This window comes from Varanus komodoensis, unplaced genomic scaffold, assembly GCF_004798865.1.
Source record: "Varanus komodoensis strain SLA01 unplaced genomic scaffold, ASM479886v1 scaffold17, whole genome shotgun sequence".
Taxonomy (NCBI): domain Eukaryota; kingdom Metazoa; phylum Chordata; class Lepidosauria; order Squamata; family Varanidae; genus Varanus; species Varanus komodoensis.
This window is the reverse complement of record NW_025335505.1, coordinates 4,783,485-4,805,406: the sequence shown is the minus strand read 5'-3', so window position 1 is coordinate 4,805,406 and position 21,922 is coordinate 4,783,485. Positions and strand designations below refer to the sequence as shown.

At 40.0% G+C, this 21,922-nt stretch overlaps 1 long non-coding RNA gene across 1 annotated transcript; it reads right to left on the bottom strand.

Moving 5' to 3' along the window:
• Positions 1-17,275: 17,275 nt before the first annotated feature.
• LOC123021543 lies at positions 17,276-21,914 on the bottom strand. Its single transcript, XR_006414336.1, has 3 exons — positions 21,879-21,914; positions 20,744-20,800; positions 17,276-17,325 (listed from the first exon to the last, which is right to left on the bottom strand). It is a non-coding gene; the product is annotated as an uncharacterized LOC123021543 (long non-coding RNA).
• Positions 21,915-21,922: the final 8 nt, after the last annotated feature.

Genomic DNA, 21,922 nt, shown 5'->3' with positions numbered 1-21,922 from the left:
TCTAGTAGATGAAGGAGCACACATGAAGGAGCAAATGCAGAGAACCTGCTGTATAGGAATTGGCCACTATATAGCCACTAGCCAGATGACATGACTACTAATGCAGCCAAGGTGGCAGCCTTCAAGAGCAGAGTTCTAAATTTGAAGATGGCAAAGGTTGCTGATGGAGTAGGAGGGAAGGTACTGGAACCTGACTGCTAGATGGCCAGTCTTGAGACATACACCAGTGGACAAGCTCTTCACACTGTGAATGCCTCTGAATCTCAAACTTCCATCATTGCCTTTTTGTCCGAGCTTCAGGAAGAACTGCTCCCTTGGGCTGCTTCACATATTATGCTGAGGCATCCTCTGGTTTACCATGGAATGTGCAATCAGTAGGGTGGTGCAACCAACCACAGTTCCATAACAGATGTACCCTTCCTGAAATTTTCAATCACAGTGTTTCCACACTTACACTGCAACTGTTAGGCACAGCAGGGGCTGATTTGGGATGCCATGAAGGAAACATATGTTTAATTTAATTTATTACTATGTCATTTTTATTCCCAGATAATGTTGCTTGTGCTATTTATTGCTTCAAGTGCAAACTGCAGGTGCTGTGCACCTTGATTTGGTGCATTGGCTGTTACACCTTGGGCAGTAAAATATTTTGAGTCAGTCCTGGAGAATGCTGGCAAGGCAAGACAAGTCCAAAAAAACAGATATCCTGTTCTAGCTCAGGTCAATACACAGGCAGGAAATGCCTTCATACATACATAGTATTTGCACATGAAGCCCTTTAGTTAAAATTCCAGTAAACTTTGGGAGGGTGAGCATGCTGCTGGATTCAGCCAATATTCCTTCAGAGCATCCAATGATATTGTGAATGTGATTCAAGTAGTTGAGCCTGACCTGTGAAGCAGTACCACCAATGCCTTTACAGCAATCCTGTGGTGGACCTTCTCCATTCAGTTACCAGGGTACCTCCAAGCTAAGCCATCCCCACCACAAACTGATTGGTAAAACTGTATTTTTTACTGAGCCCAAGACTACTTGCAAGGTTCTCCATTTTATCCTCACAGTGAAAAACAGTCCTTGTCTAAGTCTAATCATTATACTATAGGGACACATTGTTCATAGTTTTTAATTGCTTGTGGTGTTTTTTTCGTACAAGAGGAGCTCCAGGTCCTTCCAAGAAAGCAGCACAGTGCAGTTCACAGTAAGATGTGACCACCTGCTGTTCGGTTCTTTCTTGTCCTGAATTGCCAGTCTACTCTGTGTCACTGATATGCAGTCTACTCCACAAAGCTTTTCCGCCAACACAATATAGGAGGGTGGGTTTTACCCAGAGCACTTGATTTCCAAGTACACTGATTCACTGCCAGATCCCGCAGTGCCAACAGATAGGATTCACTGTGATTTTGTTATAATCCCCTGCCATGCAATTTGTTGGAAGGAACAATGACCCCATGCTGACACCACCTTTTCCATGGCTTTTGTATCCCCACTTGGGAGAGAATTTTGGGGTTAACTGTAATGTGAACTCGTTCATGAAAGCACATTGGTTTGAGCACAATGTCAGTCCCTTCCAGTCCAATATCCCATAGAATTTAAGAGCTGTGGCTCAGTGGAAGAACACAGATTTTACATGCAGAAAGATTGAAATTTAATTGCCAATTTATCCAGACTTGCAAAAATCCCAGCCTGAAACCTTGGAGAGTGCTGCCAGTCAATGTGGACAAATGTGGTCTAGGAAGATCAATGGACTGAGCTCACAGGACACAACAAGCAACCAATGAGAACTTTCACCCTCACTCTCACTCTCGCTATAGATACACACACTCATTGTGTTGTCCAAATTCAGCTGTGGTGGTTAACCATTGTGACTGACTGTGGTTGTTAACCACAATAAGACACAACTGCCTCTTCGAGGGTTTCTCTCTGCCATGATTGTGTAATGTCACATCTGAGTTTAGACACACCCTGATTTCCAGTTTCAAGACCTTTCTATGTTCCAAACTTGCACATGCAATTCTTCTCTCTGAAGCAGAATCCTAGATATGATGCTGTTATTTTAGTTCATAGAAAACCACAGACCTTCCTTCAGTATTTCAAATTGTTCTGCAAAAACTGAATAGACTATTTGAAATATAGAAATATATTTTGAAATATAGAAATATATTTTAAGAAATATTTTAAGTCTTTTAAAAATTCAGTTCCAAAAACACTGTCAATGTTAATAAAAAATATTTTCTGTCCTCCATGGCTCAAAAAGCTCACATGTTTTAAGGGAGCTCATAGAGTCAGGCAAGAGAAGGAAATATACTGCATTTTGATTATTCATATATCTGAACAATTAGTTAATGCTATTTCAACTTCTTTTCAGTCACTGGATTGATTCCATTACTTAATCAATTTCTCTGAACTTTTGTTCCATACAGAAGTGGGAATTCAGGATGGTTGCCACTCTTTAAAAGGATAGCAAGAAACAAACATAGAATAAGTGGGCGGAGCAATCCTATGATTCCTTAGACGGCAAATGAAAGAGTGCTAGGAGGAGTGGATTGCCATCCCTGAGACTGCAGACACAGTTAAGACCTGTACTTAAAAGTTCATCCATTGAGTACGCAGTGGCTGGCTTCTCATGTTACTACCAAGTCACAGATAAAAACGGGATAATTGGATAGCTTGATCTATAACAACAATATTTTCAGAATTAATGTTACAATTAATTCAGAAACTGTAACTCATTCTAATAGGCTATTCGGAATACTCTTTTCATGAGGAATGGAAAAAAATATCATGTATAGATTTCCAAACAGACCTGTCCCTTAGTTTTAATATAATTTCAAGTCATTCTCCTGCTCCTCCTCTTCTTCAAATGTGTCTGCTTTCTTCTCTGCTTGGCTTTCTTTATTGTTCAGTTTCAGGATTCACTTCAGGTATACAAGACTTTCTTCATGTGAAACAGTAGGCTTAAGCTACAGTTCTCTGTACTTATTATGAATAAAATAGTAAATCCCATTGAATTAATGGGGACTCATTTCTCAGTGGGCATGCATGGGATGACACTGCTAATTAGTACCTAGACAGCCACAATCTTAGTATCAGTAAAGGAAATCTTATCAGGAGTGATGATGCTATTGGGCATTCATGAGCACAATGCTAATTTAAATAACTCCAATGACATTGCACCAATATTTGCAGTTGAGACAAGAAGTCTATTGTGTCAGTGGCTTCAAAACATCTGTCACTGAGGAGAAAAGGAGTTTTGCCTAATTTTATGTTACATTGTAGGTTGTTCCAGAAGTTTAAATGGTTGCACAGTACCGAAAGATCGTTAAAACTTAGAATAGTAGCACCCTCTCATTTAGCATTTTATGGCAATGCAATTTACTAGAAAGTTAAGAATGTCAAATGAGATTCGAAACAATATCTTCTTCTCTGGCACCCTTGCACTGGTAACTTTTTATGGAGTGAGAGATGCTGTGTTCTCTGCATCCTGAAAATACTTCCAAAACCCTCAGGCTTCTGGCACTTACAGCATATTATTATAGTTGCCAGTTTTGCAGTTTAGGAGTCCATTCTCATGCACTGCTGCAATGCAAGCAGAACAATGAACCGTAAAAGCCTACAAACTTGATTTCAAGCTGCCTTTTTCATAAGTCACTTGGGTAACGTAGTGCCAAAGAACAATGGCATGTAGTAGGCACTCTGTTAGTTCCTGAAAGGGAATATGAATTTCAGGAAGTACTGAATCAGAAGACAGTACTTTTAAAATATGGCCTTTATATTGGAACTGAGCACTGTGCTACCAAAATCCTGCTTATTTGAATGATACCTAGGCTGTGCTTCAAAGTCTACTGCAGTTCTTTTAAGCTCCTCATGTTAAATCTTGAAAAGTCAGTGAGCGTGTTCATAGGAAACAGACAACTGATGATGCCAGCTGATGAAGACTGCAATTATGTTTAGCTTTCTTGAATGAATGGGCAAGGTAGATTTGCCCAGATGGTAAATGCAGACCTTGTAATGATAGGTGCAAAACTACATCTTTCTTAATCACATAATGCATAGGTTTATCTTTTGTTTTACTCAAGTGTAAGCACATATAATACTGGTTTGGCTCAAAACCAATACATACTTTGTGGAAAGGATTAAATCCCCCCCCCCATTTTTCCCCCAAATCCCCATCCAGTAAGGGGTTATTTTAAGCAGGAAAAAGTGCTTGAGCCAGAACGGTTAAATGGTCCTACTGTTCCACCATTTTTCTGATCAAGACTGCAGTTCAAGGAAAGCTTGATGAATTCAGTGTTTAGAGGTACTGAAATGAACTGGCCTACTGTGGATTGGAACTGAGTTACCCCAACAACCATACCAAACTACTTTTTAAAAATAGATGGTTTAAGTGAAAACTCTTTAGAAAATCGCTCTCTCTCTCTTTCTCATTCTGTGTGTGTGTGTGTGTGTGTGTGTGTGTGGTCATGCGTGCCTGTATTTGTAGATTGAGTGAACTCATGCCAAAGTGAAATAAACTGATTCATCAGCTGGGCTGATCCTACTGTTAGAAAGAGTGAGACAGTCCAAAAAAGGCTTGGTGGGCCGGGAGGTAGCAGCAAGGTGCTGCAAGATGGTGCTGCTTGTATTGCACAGCCTGCCCTGAACACCCAAAGTAGACTCTTGCCCTGAGGTGTTGGAGGATGTGATTCTCCCACCACTGTTGGGATCAACTTTGCCCACCTGTTCTGCTTTTATATGCAGAATGGTGATGGTGTAAATGCAAGCTGGGAAGCCTTTTCTTCCTTCCAGTTCCTCAGGCAGCACAATGTCTTAGATCATCTTATTCAGCCATGTATTTCATAGCCTCTATCAGCTGTTCTTGTCGTCTTGTTTTTAATTGAGGGGAGATTTGCCTCTAAAGTATGACATGATAGTTTCAGCAACAAATAACAGGGTTCTTTGTGGGTGGGGAGGTTTACACTTGTCAGGCAGCTGTAGAAAGGACTACAGAGAGTACATTTGCAATTCCGTCTTTCTGTAATTGCTCCTCAAGCTCAGTATGAGGTCATTCACTCCTCAAACTCAGCATGGAAAGAAAAGTCATGCTGGGTAGCATTCTTGTCAGTGATTCACCCCAAATATTTCTGCCATTACAATTTACGTTACAAGGCTATTACATTTTAAAGTTTTAAGCATTTCTAAAGGCCTTTGAATGCATGTAATTGACAGAAATGTATTGCCATTCAGTTTTCTGAAAAGTGTCTTCTGCATAAAGTCACTAAAATACAAATGGATTTAAACATCAGAACAAAATGAACCTGACCTTCATGCCACAAACATCTGACTCAACTTAATCAGCAATCTGCATCCTCCTTTGTAGCCTCCTCACACAGTTTGCACTGCCAAGTAGAGTCTTCTTCATAGAGGTGAGCATTACCAATGGATGCCACTAATCCTCAGTCAACAGCAAAAGCATCACTAGCTGAAAAGCAACAGCTGCCTAACTCCTGGTGGCTCAACCACTTGCTTCTTTCTGGAAAAGCTGCCTGTTCAGAGGAAAAAGACCCAACCAATGGACAGAGAGGTGAACAATGGCGCCATCATTTTATTTGCCCTGCCAGTAATAGCCTAGCAAGAGATTGGATGCTGAGCTGTCTCTGAATTTGGATGCTTGCATCTAAAATGGGTTCAAACCCTAGGGCCATGTCCTAGGAATGTTAGTTTCCTATGCCAAAGTCTGTACATGCCCTCCGCCTGAGACATTCAAGTTTAGTTGCCCACAACACATATGGGCCAATATGAGGCCCTCATGTGATTTAGAGTCTTTGCAAGAGAACCTATTTCAAGTGCCCTCTCATTGGAGGTTAGGGGAGCATTCGTGACTGGCCCAACACATGTTGTAATGTATGTTGCAGTAAGAGCCTATTTAGGGGCATATGCTGGGGCAGAAATATTTAAAAAATCTTTAAAATAGGAATGGTAGGACTTGCTCAGTGGCAAAAGCAGAGTAAAAAGATTTGTAGGGGGTACCACTGAACAGGATGTGAACCAAGCTGGACATCTCCAGAAGAAAACATTCCCTTTAAGCACGGTGAAAAGCAACTCAGTTCCTCTTGTTTAGTGACCTGAGGTCTCCCACCCTAGAATGACATGATTTGGAGGACCTTTAGGCTGCAAAGCTATAGATGTGTTCCTGGAGTGCATCCCATCAGTTTCAATGGAGTTTACTACTGAGCAGAAGAGTATATTGTTAATCATTGCTTTAGACTTTGTTTTTGGGTTTTAATGTTGCAAACTGCCCAGAGAGCCCTTTGGGCTAGTGACGCAGTATATAAATATAACAAACAAACAGTGCTAAGCACACAATTGATCATTCCATTTTCTACACTCTCAGAGAAGAAACTGACAGACTGAGCTGGGCTGTTCTCTTCCTTCATTGTCTCTCCTATGGCCAATCTTCCCTGGCACATGGGAGGAGGAGTTTGGAAGAAGAACTGAATGATACTCTGAGCCTCTTTGTGCAAATGAAGAAAACCTTACTGGCTTTCAAGAGGTAGAGCTGCTCTGCTTCCCATAAGCATTAGGTGGCCCTGGCAGGCAGGTCATGATCAATTTCTATTTCATAAATAACATTTCATGCATATGCAAGTCAGTCCTATTTCCCCCCAGGGTTAATAGTAACTTCTTGGGGAGGAGGCGGGGAAGAAGGTAATTCCACTTCCCCCATGCTGCAATCTTGTTTGTGGGGAGGGGGCACAGAACCTGGGTTCACAGAACTTGCAGCATCTGAATCAGTGCCACTTGCAGTTCAGCACCAGGATCGTATCTTTGCATGACTGGGCCTGTAAAACTGTCTCCACCCAGGCCTTAGGAACGTTCTGTCCCCTGTGCTTCAGCTGTGGAGTGATGGCAAACATAGAAACTAGAAACATAGAAATAGAGCAAGTAAGAAGGAGCCTCCCAGGCCATCAAGTCTGACCCCCAACTCCAGCCAGCTCTGCTCATGACATGCCTACCATGTCCATGTCTAGCCTATCTTTGAACACCCTCACCGATGGGGCCTCAACCACCTCCCGGGGAAGCCTATCCCATACCCTTGGGGTCCTAACTACACTTCTGAGCCAAAGCTTCCCAAGCCCAGAAACCCAGACATATCTTCTCAAGTCAGTCAGTGCCCAGCTGCCTGCCCTCTGGTTGTTCAGGAGTGTCCTATGTGTAATAAAAAGTGATGCTACTTTTGCATGAAGTAGAGAGAATAAGCTTTTGAGACAAATGGAGGACATGCTCATTTTTGGACAAAAAGTTTGCAAAATATTTCAGTCAATCCACTTGATATTCTCTGAACTAGAACCAGGGATCACAAACAGATGAGACCTTGGGTTTCTAGAAAAAGCAATGATCTGTAAATAAAATTAACATAAACATAAATCCACATATGGAATTTTTATGTATGTGGGCACCCCCAACCCAATGCTCTTCATAGCATTGTAGTTTCATTTTGCCAAAAACATGTTGCTCTGGGAAAAAAGGGGGGGCATTTCCCCTCCCCCCCTTGATACTGTAATACTAAATTTACAATCCTGCTGTGCTTTTTATCCATTTGTTTTCAGAATGATCCCTTTATGCTAATGTAGGGAAATGCTTGAATTGGCCCAGTATGTGGCATTTATGTGTTCTGCTGCACTTCTGAGCAACATCAAAATATGATGTTTTGTAAGCCTTAATTTCCAGATTATACAGGGAACACCACATGAAAATACAAAACAATTTGATTATCTCAGGACATTATTAAACATGGCATTCAATGAATCTTCTCTTAACAGTGTACATGTAATGTGCCATTTCTTGGGATATAATCAAAGTAAAACAAATCAGTTATGTGTCAGATATGGAAATTTTAAATCTCAGTAGGGCATACACAGTTTGCATTACTTATAGATATACACATATATAAATATTAGCACTTTCCCAATAGACTCTCTCCCTTCTTGTTCTTTCTGAATATATTAGTATAATGTGCATTTGATGCACTGCAACTATTGTGCCAGAAAGTTTATGGAATAGTATCAACAGTGTAAAAATATAGCAGTTCTTTAGACCAAGGGAATAGCCATACACTTCCCTTCATTTCACCCCCATCACAGCTATAATGCTAGCCTTCTCAGGCAGTTGGTGTGTGTGTGTGTGTGTGTGTGTGTGTGTGTGTGTGTGTGTGTAATGCACCCACATTATCATAAGTGCAACACCCACATCAAGTCACTATTGTGAGTCATAGTAAATCAGGCAAATCTAAGGGTTTAACTAGGCCTATAATTTTTACAGTCAGATCCTATTCCTGGAATCACAAACTGCACAGGAACAAGATTGCTACCAAATCATCCTACACAAACAGAACATAGAGTGATGCTGCATTGCTGGGTGTTTTAAGCCCTGGCTACTACTGAAGATAATTTGGAAGAAACAAAAACACCTGTGACACACACACACACACAGTTTATTGAAAACTGTGATGAAACGCATATGCAGAATACAGGCAAATGAAATAAAGCTTTCTCTCCTTTTCTTTATGCCATCCTAGTTCCATGAATCAGCGAGGGATGCTTCATGTGCTTTCGGAATTACCTGGAAGGTGTCACTTCACTTCTCTCCAAACTGGTAACAAGAAACAATGCCTCTTGTCATAGATTTTATACAGTTCCTCTCTCACACTGTCTCAGAGTCTCTGACCTCCCCCCCGTCTTGGAAACAGGAGTAGTGAAGTTGCTTGAGCAAGGCAAACAACTATATTCTCACAGGAAAAGCAAAAACCAAAAGCAACCAAACAAAACACTTCACTGCAGTATGAGTAGGAAAAGCAGTGCCAGGGCCATTGTCCATAGTGCTCTCCCTGGCAAGGTGAGGCCCATACAGTCTCTCATGGCTTTAGAAATCTGTCCTGGCTTTTGAACAATGGAAAAGTTTGTTCTATCACCAGCTGAACATCAATAACATCATCAACTTTCTTCTGGCAGAACTGTTTCAATGTGCTGTACCTTAAATTGAGTGGGGCAATACCAGTGAAAGATGGAGTTGGCCAACGTGATAGGGCAGAATCAAAGGAGTAGCCAGTAGAGGCAAAAAACATGTGCTCCCTCAGAACTCAGTTCCCTTCTGCCAGAAAAAGGATGGATGCGCAGACAGAGGTGCTGTAACTGTATACCACCCATCACAGGCAAGGAAGAGTTCCAGGCTCCGGGTTCTTTTCCCATTCTGTTGAAGGAGACTGTACCTAACCAAGATATAGAGCAGGTGCCCCCAAACTTTTTCGGCTGGTAGGCATATTTCCAAGTTTGAACAAATGCTATGGGCACCACCCTAACATGCCTAAATAATTGCACACCTAATTCATGGCATCTACCTATCGCATCTGTGCATTATGGCATTTACCTATGACATCTGTAGATCTTATATAGCAAAACCCGTGTTTCATGTCTGTTAGACAATGCAATGTCTCTTCAATAAGGGATTGGCTAACACATCTAATTGTTGGCAATGTGACACAGCTAATGCTTAACATAACTTCTGGCAAAGTCCAGTAGTTGCTTCTTCTGGAAGGAGGTTATGACACAGATGAATGTTGTACTAGAACAGGCTCTAATATTCACTGATATGTGCACTCTTGAATTATTAACATATTTAATGGAAATTAACTCACGATCACCATAAATGACTCTTCTGAATAATTTTACTGCTAAAAGACTGACAATACAACATTGGAAGTGTAGGCACTCATCACCTATAAAACAATGGACTGAGGACCTTAATATGCTATTGATATTTTAATTTCAATAAGTGGCCTATAAACACCACCTTGAAATGGATACCTATTTGGATATTCCATCTGCTTTTGCTGAAGTTTATGTAAGCTGAAACAAAATAAAATAGGTTATTTATGTTTAAAAGGTGTTTACATTCCATACACATCCATGCATATTTACTAAGTGGGGGGGGGATGAATTGGGCGACTGTGAGCACCAGGTTGAGGATCCCTTCATGGGTGCTATTGGCGGAACCTCAAGACCCCACACTGGGAATTCCTGATTTACAGTGTGAAACTAGGGCTGCATCACTCTAGCCCCATAGGTATAGAACATGGGTCATCAAACTAAGGCCCAGGGGCCAGATCCGACCTGCCATGACCATTTATCTGGCCCGCCATGCCCATTTGGACCCACCATGTGCGCACCCACACCATGCGCCACCGCCCACCTTGCCCTGCATGTGGGGAGTTAGCGGTTTACTCACTCGGAGAATGTGATCTCCAAGCGAGCAAGCCACTGCCTTCTGCACTCACCTCATGGTGTGTGCCCACCCCTGCCTCGCCTTGCCTCCCCTCACCGCATGCCCGTCTGTGCACACGTCCACACATACCACGCCCACCCCCTCACCGGCCCGCTCGCACTGCCAGCACCACCTTTCCGGCCGTACCCAGCACCAGCACCTTTCAACTGGCCCTGTGGTGAAAAAGTTTGAGGACCCCTGGTATAGAACTATGAATACATAAGAGCACAGCTCAGAACTTGTGGGAAGGACAAGAAAGAGAGAAATAATAGATGAAAGTCAGATTAACACTTGTGCTCTTAGATGCTTCATGGGTACTTGTTCTCCATAAAGCAATGTCAGATGTGTCGACCAAATATCTGCTTTTTCTCCTAAACACAGCAAAATAAGCATAATGCACTTAAATGCAGTGTCACCAACACTGGAAAACTCTGTACTCCTAAATTCCCTCACTTACTTGAAAATAATATAATAGTCTCCATTAAAGAGGGAACAGGGCAAACATGTACATGTGGAAAGCAGATATTGGAAATCACATTAGGGTTTTATATATAAAGAAGAAATAAGCATACTACACTATGTGGCTTTTAGATTTAATTCAATGCACAGTTTTATATAATTTAGACAATTGCCATCAACCCTAAAAAGCCCATATTTTTTAAAGGATCCCATTTGGAATGCCAGATCAATCAATTTTATTCCAAAAATAGTCTTGTGTAATGGGACTATAAAATATCACACAATCAAAAGGATAGTATATGACTGAAGAATACAAAACCACAGACCTGAAATCCTTAATACTATAGAAATATTTCCAAAGTCTGAGTAATCAATATTAACAGTTAAATAAAATTGCTTCAAGATGAAGAAGAAAAAGAACACTGAAGGGTCTAGAATGGTTCAATGACAGACAGACAAAGAGAAGCCACTGGATTGGAATACTGGAAACCTATTGTTAGAGAAGCCATTCATAGAGGTATTCAGCAGAACTGAGTAAGCAGTGAGTTAGAGATTGATATGAGGTCAATGTGTCTTCATTAAAAGAAAGAAAATGGCCATTGGGGAAAATGGTTGCCATGGTAGCCAAAGCAAAATTAAAACCAAAATGGGTCAAGGATGCTACACTAAAACAGATAAGTGGACCAGTAGCTACCAGCATTCTCAGTGATAAAGAAAAGGACAACACAGTTCACTATCAGAAGCTGACATTTAACTAGGCGATGGCTAACTTTAGGGAGTCAAGGCAAATTACAGCAGCTGAGCACTCTTGGGAAATACAGGGGCTGAAAGAATGAATAAGGGGATTTAGGACATTTATTATTATTATTATTATTATTATTATTATTATTATTATTATTATTATTAGAACATTTCTATGCCGCCCCTTGCCGAAGCCTTTACTACCCAGGCTGCCCATAACATTGCCAATTTAATGTGTGGCTGTTAGTCCAAAAGCAAGGAGACAACCTGGTATAACTGCACAGCAAAAAGCATATTAGGGTCATGGTGGGCAGCACATTGAACAGACTAACTCAGGCAGGGACAATTAAAATGTGGACCCTGAGCTTGGATTTATTGAGAAGGTGATTGAAATCAAGTGACGGCAATCATAATTCATTCAAGCACATCTGTGATAAGGCTGGGTTTAGAACACTTACTATAAATTTCTTATAGATATCATAGTGTTGGACCAGAAATAGTAGGAGATCATAATTTTAAAAAGGGTGCTTGTACAAGGTAAACTTTAACTTGTTCATCCACCTTTTAAAGCAGCCATTAGGTGCAATAGCAAGGATTGCTCAGGCTGTTGAGATGTTAGTTACTGTAGAAACAATAAGAGAAAGGGCCAATTCTACTTATGTCTTCCTTGCAGGAGTTCATTGGGAACACCTGAGAATTAAATTTTGAACATGAAATCTTGATGGGTTTTTACAGTTTGGTCCAGGTGGATTTCAGATTCAAATGAATTTAGATTTCTGAAATTTCATCCCATGGATTCTGCAGTAGACTAACTTTTCTGAATTGCAATCCGTGGACTTGCAGTTGACGTTTTTACATTCCAGAATTTTATGCAAATGTAGTTGTAAAGAAAACAACAAAAACTGAAAATGTGCATTATTCATTGGTTAAAGCATGGAAATAGACATTTTGAAGGGATTACCTTATTTCCAAAGGACAAATGAATGGAATGGAATGGAATGGAATGGAATGGAATGGAATGGAATGGAATGGAAGAAACCTGATTTGTCAATGAGTGTATAAGAGCAAACAAAATGGTTTTAACAAAATGTTTACACCCCTAACTCCCCTCCAGACTTCAAAGCAAAGAATAAAAGGCACATAGTGGCTGAAGTCTAGGAGAAGATGTGGAGGAAACTTTTGAAGAACAAATTGTCATAGTTTCAAGGAGTCATGATGTCATTGTGAGGGACTTCAATTTTCACGATATCTGTTGAAAGAGAAATTCTGACAAACATGGACCCTGCAAGACCTTCCTAAAATGAGTTGCTGATAAATCTGTACAACAGAAAGTGGAGGAAGAAACAAGGAGAATGGCTATCCTTGGCTTGATACTAACCAACAGGGAAGATCTAGTGGACCAAGTGGCAGTTGTGGGAAGTCTGGGGGGAACTGACCATGCCGTACTTGAATTCTTGATTCCAAAGGAAGCAAAAGCCAAATATGTAGCCTGGTTTTCAAAAAGCCAATTTTAATACACTCAGAAAAATAATAAGTAAAACCCCATGGCAAGTGACTATAATGAGAAAAGGATTCCAAGATGGATAAGAATTAAAAAAATAATTTCTAAAAACACAATTACAAACAATTCTAGAAAATAAAAAGGGTAGTATACAACAGAAAAAATGCTTAGAGATGCTCACAAAAAGCTTAGAGGTGATCTGAGGAAAAAAGAGGACATGCATAGGAAATGAAAGGAAGAATACAGACAAGTAACATGGAATTGAGGGAAAGCTTCAGGAAATCTAAAGCTAGGAATGAATTAAGTCTACTGAGTGATGCTAAATGCAACAAAAAGTCTTCCTCAGATATGCCCAGAGTAAAAAAGAAAGGAAAGAAACAGGGGTTAATCTACTCAATGTGAAAGGCAAACTGATAACAGATGACAAAGAAAAGGCAAAAGTGCTCAATTCCTCCTTTGGCTCAGTCTTCTTCCAAAAGAAGAACTACAACCTTCCTGATGAAAGAGAAGTACAAGCAGAAAGAGAAGGATGGCAGCTCAAGTTTGATAGGTAAATATGGTCATTGGGTTCAATGAATTCTACTCTCCAGGACCTGATGAACTATACCCTAGAGTCATAAAGAAGCTGATGAAAGAACCCTCAGAACCACTGTCTATTATATGTTGGAGAAATCATGGAGGACAAGGGTTGACTGGAGAAGGGATAATATTGTCCCTCTCTACAAGAAAGGAAGAAAGAAGAAGAGGAAGAAGAGTAGCAGCAACAACCTGGAGACTGCAGACCAGTCAGTCTGGCATCACTCCCTAGAAAAATTCTGGAGCAATTTATAAAGCAGTCAGAGTGCAAACAAATTGAAAACAATGCAGTGGTTCCTGGAAGCCAGGAATCTATTCTCAAGAATAAATCCTGCCAGACTAATCTATTTTTTTTTTTTTTTTTTGGTAATTCAGTGATGGACTGTGGGAATACTGTAGTCATAATCTATCTTGACTTCAGCAAAGCTTTTGACAAAGTGCCCTGTGATCTCCCCATTACCAAACTAACTAAAAGTGAGCTTGATGGAACAGCAATCTGGTGGGTCCACAGGTAAATACAGAATCAGACTCAAAGAGTGCTCATCAGAGGCACCTTCTCAAACTGAGGAGTGCTAACAAATGGGGTATGGCAGAGTTCAGGGTTGCGGGCTCTCCCAACTAGAGGCATGCAGGATGCGACTGGACAGCCAACTGAGAGCAATGGTCTAACTTGGAGTCCTGCACCAAACAGATGGTTGGGCATGATGGCAAGTACACAAGTATGTACATATTTTCATATTGTAAAATAAAACTGGCTGTCAAACGTGAACATGGAAAATCCCTTGCACTGAGGTAGTGCTTTTATCCTGATTGCCCAGTATTGTCAACATTAACAGGCAGTGGCTTTCCAGCGTTTCAGACAGATTTCAGGTAGAGGTGGGATGAACCTTGTCAGATCCACCCCTTCAAGCATTTGCAGGTTTTCTCCTGTGCTCAGCTCAGTCTTCCAAAATAAGTGAAAGCAAGAAAAAGTCGTGAACTACTCCATCAGCATTCACAAATAGCAAATAGCTGCACCAATGGAGGTGGTGGGGGGGTGCTTTCCTGGTAATGAACAAGCACCCCACAGCCAGCCTTCTTTGGTGCAAGGATCAACCACCATGGCCACTCCCAGCATGTGGACCTTCAGAAAGTGAACTGGAATCCAGGCAGGTGAGCCCAGCGAATCTGACAGATTCCCACCTCCTGAGGGCTTGGTCCCACATCCCTATTTTCAGTTTTCCAACCCTAGCTGGGGGTGCTAGGAATTCAAACAAAGATCTTCTGTATGTAAAGCATATGCTTTGCCATTGAGCCACACTTGTCGTGGAATTGGGATGGAATGAGCTTAGTATGATATTTTGCAGATTTTCTGTACCTAATTTAAGTTTCCAGATTTAAAAGCAAGTCTGTGTTTCTTCTATGTGCGATTCTGCGAAGAAAAATGAACAAACGCTATTTTTCAAGTTCCTTAGAGTAGGGTTAAGTCAGTATCTGTCACAAGAGAACTTCCAATTTGAATGTGTGTGTTCATTGGGGGTGGGGGTTGAAGTTTGGACCTCTGAAACAGATGGTTGTTTCACTAATTTGGAAATTTAAAAACAGATTTGTGGAAAGCTCATCAGTAAGAGCACTTGTATCTGCCTTTTTTTTTTGCATCAATAGCAGATGCCTTTTCTAATCAGACCAACTGCCATTTTGTTCCCTCAGAATGTATGTAGCTTCAGTCCAGATCATCTGGGGGGAAATCAGCAGCCATCACTTCATTTCTCTAAATCTGAACAGTTTTACTCTGACAAACTAAAACATACTGAGGGGGGGAAAAGTAAAAGCAATAACTTTTTTTGAGTTCTCTTGACAAAGAAGGAATTGTCTTTGGATAGTCCCCAAGTCAACACTTCCAGCTGCTTGCCGATCAACAGCTTTGAAAGGAAACCTCCATTATGATGTGCAGGCCAAGATCTGATCTCTGACAACAGCCAGGATTTTATTTTAATGAAATGTTGTAAATAATAAAAAAGATGAATCATGTCGGCAAGTAAACTAGTAACTGTACACTACAGCTAATATAAACCAGAATGCTTTAGTATAACGAGTCCCCTAGTGCAGTGCTAGCAGAGAAAACTGTTGTGATGGATTTCACTAGAAGGGCCAATGGGACAGGTTTTGCTGCTGAAGCTGTGTTAGAGGTCCTTAATGCTAACACAACATAATGTATTGGATACTGGTGTTGGGAAAGTCCAAATAAAGCTTTTTATAGAAAGATTACTTATATATGTCTTCTTTATACAAAATTGGACAGCAGTGACAATGCTCCTCTTCCCCAGAAAGGACTAGAACTTTTTGGCCAGGCTCCCTGTGCCTGGGGAAGCCAGCAGCACTGGAGGCTCCATTATTCATCTGTTTCTTTCAGAGACTGAGACACCCCACTGCATCTGAGGCTGCTTGACACTGTTGCAGAGTTAATCCTTTCAGGAATGTCTGCAGGTGGCTCTGGTTGTCAGCTGGAGGGACTCACTATGTTCCTGAGCTTCCATGCAGTTAAAGTTGAAAGAATCTGTCTGACCAGCTCACTGGCTGCCTGGAACAGCACTAAATAAACTTTTCCCATCCAGATGCGGTCATCTCTCCCTGAATTTCAAAACCCACACGTGGGATCTGCTATGATGCATATCACTCTGCTGTTTGCCTTGTCATTGTGCAGCAAGCACCCATCACTGTAACCTTGTGCAACATCTTCTGTGCTGTTAACTTGACATTGTTGTGTTTGTGCCTGCATTGTTTTTCTCAAGGTGCCCGTTCTTCCCTCATTGTCACCACAACTGTATACATGACCCACAACCTATAAAACATTCTGTGTACACCCAGGGAAATTGTAGTTGCTGGGCATACTGGCAACCTGGCAGCGCTGTTGTATTTTGTCTCTGTCAGAGGGATTCCTGGATGACCTTGTCAATAAATGGCTGAAGTTCAAACGTGGCGTCTTCCATGTGGATCTGAGTGTACATGCTGCCATTATGCTAATCCGAGAATCCCTGACATTGGCCATTGACATCTGTTTTTATTTAGGGTTCAGTTACTCATGTTGAGTCATGACCTCCACATGGTGTACCTACCCCATGGTTTGTGTGCCGGCCTGATTGCAACAGCTGGGTTTGTTTTGACTGCAGCTCATAGGATTAAAATGCACAAAAATAACTGCTGATGTGTGTTTGATTTGGGAAAAAAATGCAATGAATGTATCAGTTCAGTTGGGATCATCTATCATCCATCTAGCATCCATCTATCTATTTATCTATCTATTGTGTATCTATCAATCTACAACTACTCTTAGCCTGCATAAGAAGGTTGTGGGAGTTGTGAGCTCTCCCGCACTAAAGGCATTCAAGATGTAACTGGTTAGTCATCTGAGAAGGGTGGTGTGAGCTGGTGTCCTGCACTAGCAGGGGTTGGACCCAGTGGCCTTGGCCCCTTCCAACTCTACTATTCTATGAATCTTTGATTCTATGATTTATCTTTTGTATTCATATCATGGATGCTTTAGGAAATAAAACAGACAACACAGAAGAAGAGACAAGTACCATGCTGACTTGGTAACTTATCACTTAACCTCAAAGGTATAACCAGTGGAAGGTCACATTCTCTGTAACTGAAATTACAAAGACCCCTCTATTGCAAGTATGTGCACTAGTCTTATTATACTAAAATGAAATCTGATCTCACCATAAAGATGGTTGACATCTCCAGTGATAAGACTTGTCAACATCTTCATCCTTCAAAAAAGCATAAAGCATTTATCAAAATTGCAGAACAAACTAAAATGCTGGGTTTGTAGTATATCCTTGGTTTCATTCAAATATTTGTATTGAAAAAGCATCAAAAGCATGAAGAGAAAAAATATTCATCAATTCTTCAGCAAAATATATAATAAAATGCAGTATGTTCTCTTCCTCTCTTAGCTTTCTGAATTCATTATAATTTCAGCAACTGTTTAATATATTTTATCAAACCAGCCACACACTATGGTAGAAATATTGTCATCCATGACTGAAAGAATGAAATTATACAGTGTCAGTTCTCATATTGGACCCGACCTGGACTTTAAATAACTTTATCTGGAAACATAATCCATTATTTTGGCTCAAACATGCCTAAGCCTGTAAACAAAGGGCCTTATTCAAGGGCTTCTGGCCCTGTCTGTGTGCTAAAAGCAGATTGTAACAAACCAAACATTGAAAAGGAAGAGTGATTTAAACAAGACACCATTAACAGCAAAGCAATTATGTAAAACAGTCTTGTTTACACTGAGTTTGATTCACATTTATGTTGCATTAGCCACACTGGCTGAAGTGAACTTCCCCACTAGTCATCCCTGAGGTGGCTCCTTCAGCCCCCTGGAATGAAACAGAGAGCATCCGGAGACCCTGATGAATGGGCTGAATGTGGCATGTGTGAAGGGGGACAAGGGCCTGTTTCCCAACAGAATGCTTTCTCTTCTGGAAGGTGCCTTCTTCTCATAGAAGGCACATTCTGATCTAACCCCTTCATGATTTCTTGGAGGGAGGTATGAGCAGGAATATCCTCTTTCCCTGTTGATAGTCAATTTATGTTTGGATCTCCTGGTGTGTGCTATTTGACAAAATTCTCATGGATTTGTTTATAATGTTTTAGAATATAAACATACTGTTTGTGCTAATGATTTTATATTGTTTATTTTGGAACTCCAGTCATCTGTTCCAGCTGTAGATAATTAATAAGTTGGGGCATCTGTCTGGTTATTCAATTAACTGGCCAAACTTGGACCCTATAATGTATTATCTAATTGGCAATTTAGATTTTGTGCTGAGTCTACTACCTATATGGAAAAACTTGTCCCAAGTGACATATATAATGTTTAAGCTAAATTTGAATAAGTTATTTATGAGGTTTCAAGGGATATTGACAGATGGGTATATATAAAATTAAGTCAATGATGTAAGATAGACACACTTATTATGTAATGCATGGTATTGTTTATGTTTTATGTGGCACTCCCTTATATATGGCATGTATTTCCAGAAGCTTAGTTTTTGTTTTCATGATGTTATGGAATTCTACTCTATCACAAATATATATTTTTTAAGATGCAGCTTTTGATTAAAAAGGACAGAATCGTCCTTTTCCTTGTATTATTTGGCCTGTTTGTTGATTTGCACTAGTTTTTGGTCTTTTCTTTTTAGATTTGATTCCTCTCCTGGTCAATTTTAGAATAATCCTTTCTTCCAAAGTGGACTGCATTGGGTTCTTATTATACTGAAACACATAATGTGCTTGCTGCAGTCATCTAATTTATGCCACTTGCAGTTAGAAGCATTTCCACCTGCAAAATCAACTTTATGAGTAAATCAAAATTTGACAAATGGCCAAAAAACTTGTTTGGTAGACTTTCATGGACAAGATGATTTTTACTTTGAGTCAGCTTGTTGGTCCTGATGATATATTTTTGCTGTTGTCCACTTTGTGTTTTAAATATAAATTACCAGTTATAGCTCTATGGCAATATATGCAGTTGAATGGTTTGCTATAAACCAGGCTTGGTCCTGCTGTTTTTATAGCTTTGGAGCTTTCTGTGTCACTGAAGGTATTGAATGAAGTGAAACAGCCACATCAGCCTATAATTAAGGTCTGTCATCAGCAAATAAATATGATACTTCTGTCAAAAATAGAATAATGAACTGGAGCTCTTCATTTTGGCCAGTCAATGAAAGGCTTCATTATTATTTTTTCAAAGAGTCATGGAACTTAGGATATGCTTAATGTAGCAAAAACTGATGTCACATGTACTGAATATGACAGCAACTATTTGACAAAGACTTAATTAACTAGGCCAGTTGCTTGAGATGCAATGCTTTTAATGCTTCTCTCCTTCATATACTTGGCAATGCCCAATGGCAGCTTCTCTTTGGGAGGAGACAATAGTCTGGATAAATCTTGTAATGGAAAATTCTTTAATATTTAGGGATACAAATGTTCTTTTAGATTAACTATGCATTTAATGGTACTTAATGTGTGGTCAATGTCATTTTTTTCTGCACCCAATTGACAAATAAAGATTAATCTTAAAACAATAGAAAGATAATCAGCCACCTGAAATAGCACAGTGAGTGGAGGAAACTGATTTTTGCATTTCTCTGTAATCCAAAAATGGATAAATGTATGGATATTTGGGGTGCCTTTGCTGATGTCTGTGCATAAGATTTTTAATCGCTAATATGTTCTGTTATATAGCTATACATAAGGATGTATAATATATACCTTATCAGTAATATGGGGCTGTTTAAATTTCATCCAAAAATTATAATGTTTTGTTTTATTTTTTTCCCACCAAAACTATGCTTTGGCTTTGGCTTTAACTTTGTTTGGTTTTTGTATTTAATGTACAATAAAAAGTGTGTGTGTTTGTGTGAACGCATGCCTGTATCTGGTTGGGTTTGCATTTTTGTTCAGATGTTTGTATCCCACACATTTTCATTCTCCTGTTGGATTCTTCACATATCCCTAAGATTTAGGTACAACTACAGTCAGACAGAATTACCCTGATGTTAAGGATGCTAGAAATTCAGTGTCAGAAGATTGCATGTCTAAACCATTTGCCCTCCTGCCACACTCTATGCAGTTTTACCTTAGAATGTTCTTCTCCATCAGCTTTTATAATTATCTCAATGGAATTAAGTGTTTCTGTCTGTATAAAATATAATTTTACACACTGGTAAAAAAGAATATGCTGTTTCTGCCTACATATATGTAAAACTACATTTTTAGGCAAAGAATGACATACCGAAATATAATCACTTGTTAATGCTATGCTTTCTTTTCCTGATTTTATTTTTAACAGCTTAAATTTGAAGACAAACTGTACTGTGCAGTCCTCAGCATAGTTAATGATTTACCAGCTTAGTGTTTTTAAAGATTTAAGAGGTATATCTTCTCCTCCCTGCAGGCAAAATAATACCCTGTAAGGCACCTTCTTTCCCTACAACATGATGGGCACTCATATGTACAAAAGTGCTCTCTGCATGCAGATCTCTTTTCTAGACCAACATCTGGGTCTGGGTACATAGAACACTTTGAAAAGCTTTCCAGCTCCATCAACCCACCATTTCAAAAAGAGGAGGGCCAGATTCATCTCTCCTTCTGGTGTTCCCCACCTACCTGCTCCATGTGTGCATGGTTACCGCTTCAAATTGGAGTGAAGATGTTGCTTGGTTCCTAAGAAAAGGCAGTTAAGGAAAAAAGAAACAAAATGAAACAGTACCATTGCAGTTTGTCAAAACCCAACTGATGGAGTCTCCAGTGACAGTTGGCATGCAGCATTCATCTCCATTCTCTGGGGAACATTTCTGAAATTCACAGAGAAACCTTGCCTGAATGCTGTTGATACTTTTAATGTCAGACCCTATCAAGTGTGTATTACACATACCTATCAACACCTTCCCATTGTATAATCCCACTGAACTTCGCTAAGCTTTCAGCACTCCCGCCCACAGTATGTTAATTAGAGGCAACAAAATGCCAGAACTGACACCACTCCAGTTAGACACTTCTCCCTATCATGATGTAGACATAAATGCAGAGTGGATGCCTCACAGAAACCTCCATTGCCTTGTTCATTGCTGTTTGACTTCTACTTCAAACCAGCTTTTCTTCTCCCATCAAACTATTTCTACCCTTTGATTTGAAACTTGAACTTTCTACAAAGACTTTCAGTGTTATTGTTATTCCATCTATTTTTATAATGCCGCCCTCTCTTTCTTCCCTCTCTCAATCTCTCTCTTTCTGGTGTGTTTACACACACACACACACACACACACACACACAAAGGGAGAGAGGGAAAGGGAGAAAATGAGAGAGAGAAAGAGCAAATGCACTGACTGACACGCGTACACACACACACACACACACACACACACACTTCAGTGCACTGGTAGCTGAGAAAATAACCCTTCCTAGAAAGTAATTTCATTTGGAAGGAATATTGTCACCTCCACCTCTGCCAGTCACAATGCTTTGATTTCTAAATAACTCCCTTTTGACCTTGAATAATCACTATGTATTCATAATTAATAATAGCCCTGTTTTTAATAGCCTCTAGCACATGATTTTTAATGACTGATTTGTCTTCAGTATCTCATGCAAAATTATGACAGGTTCGCTTTTACGTGTATACACATACACTCCAATTTGTATTTGAAACTGCAATCTCTGTGTACAGTGCAATTTATTTTAAAGAGATAATTACAAACTTATACTATTCTAAAACATTATTTACTTGGAGTAAAAGATGTACCCTGAGAAATGTGGAAGTCAATTCTTCATGGTCTGGCTCCATGC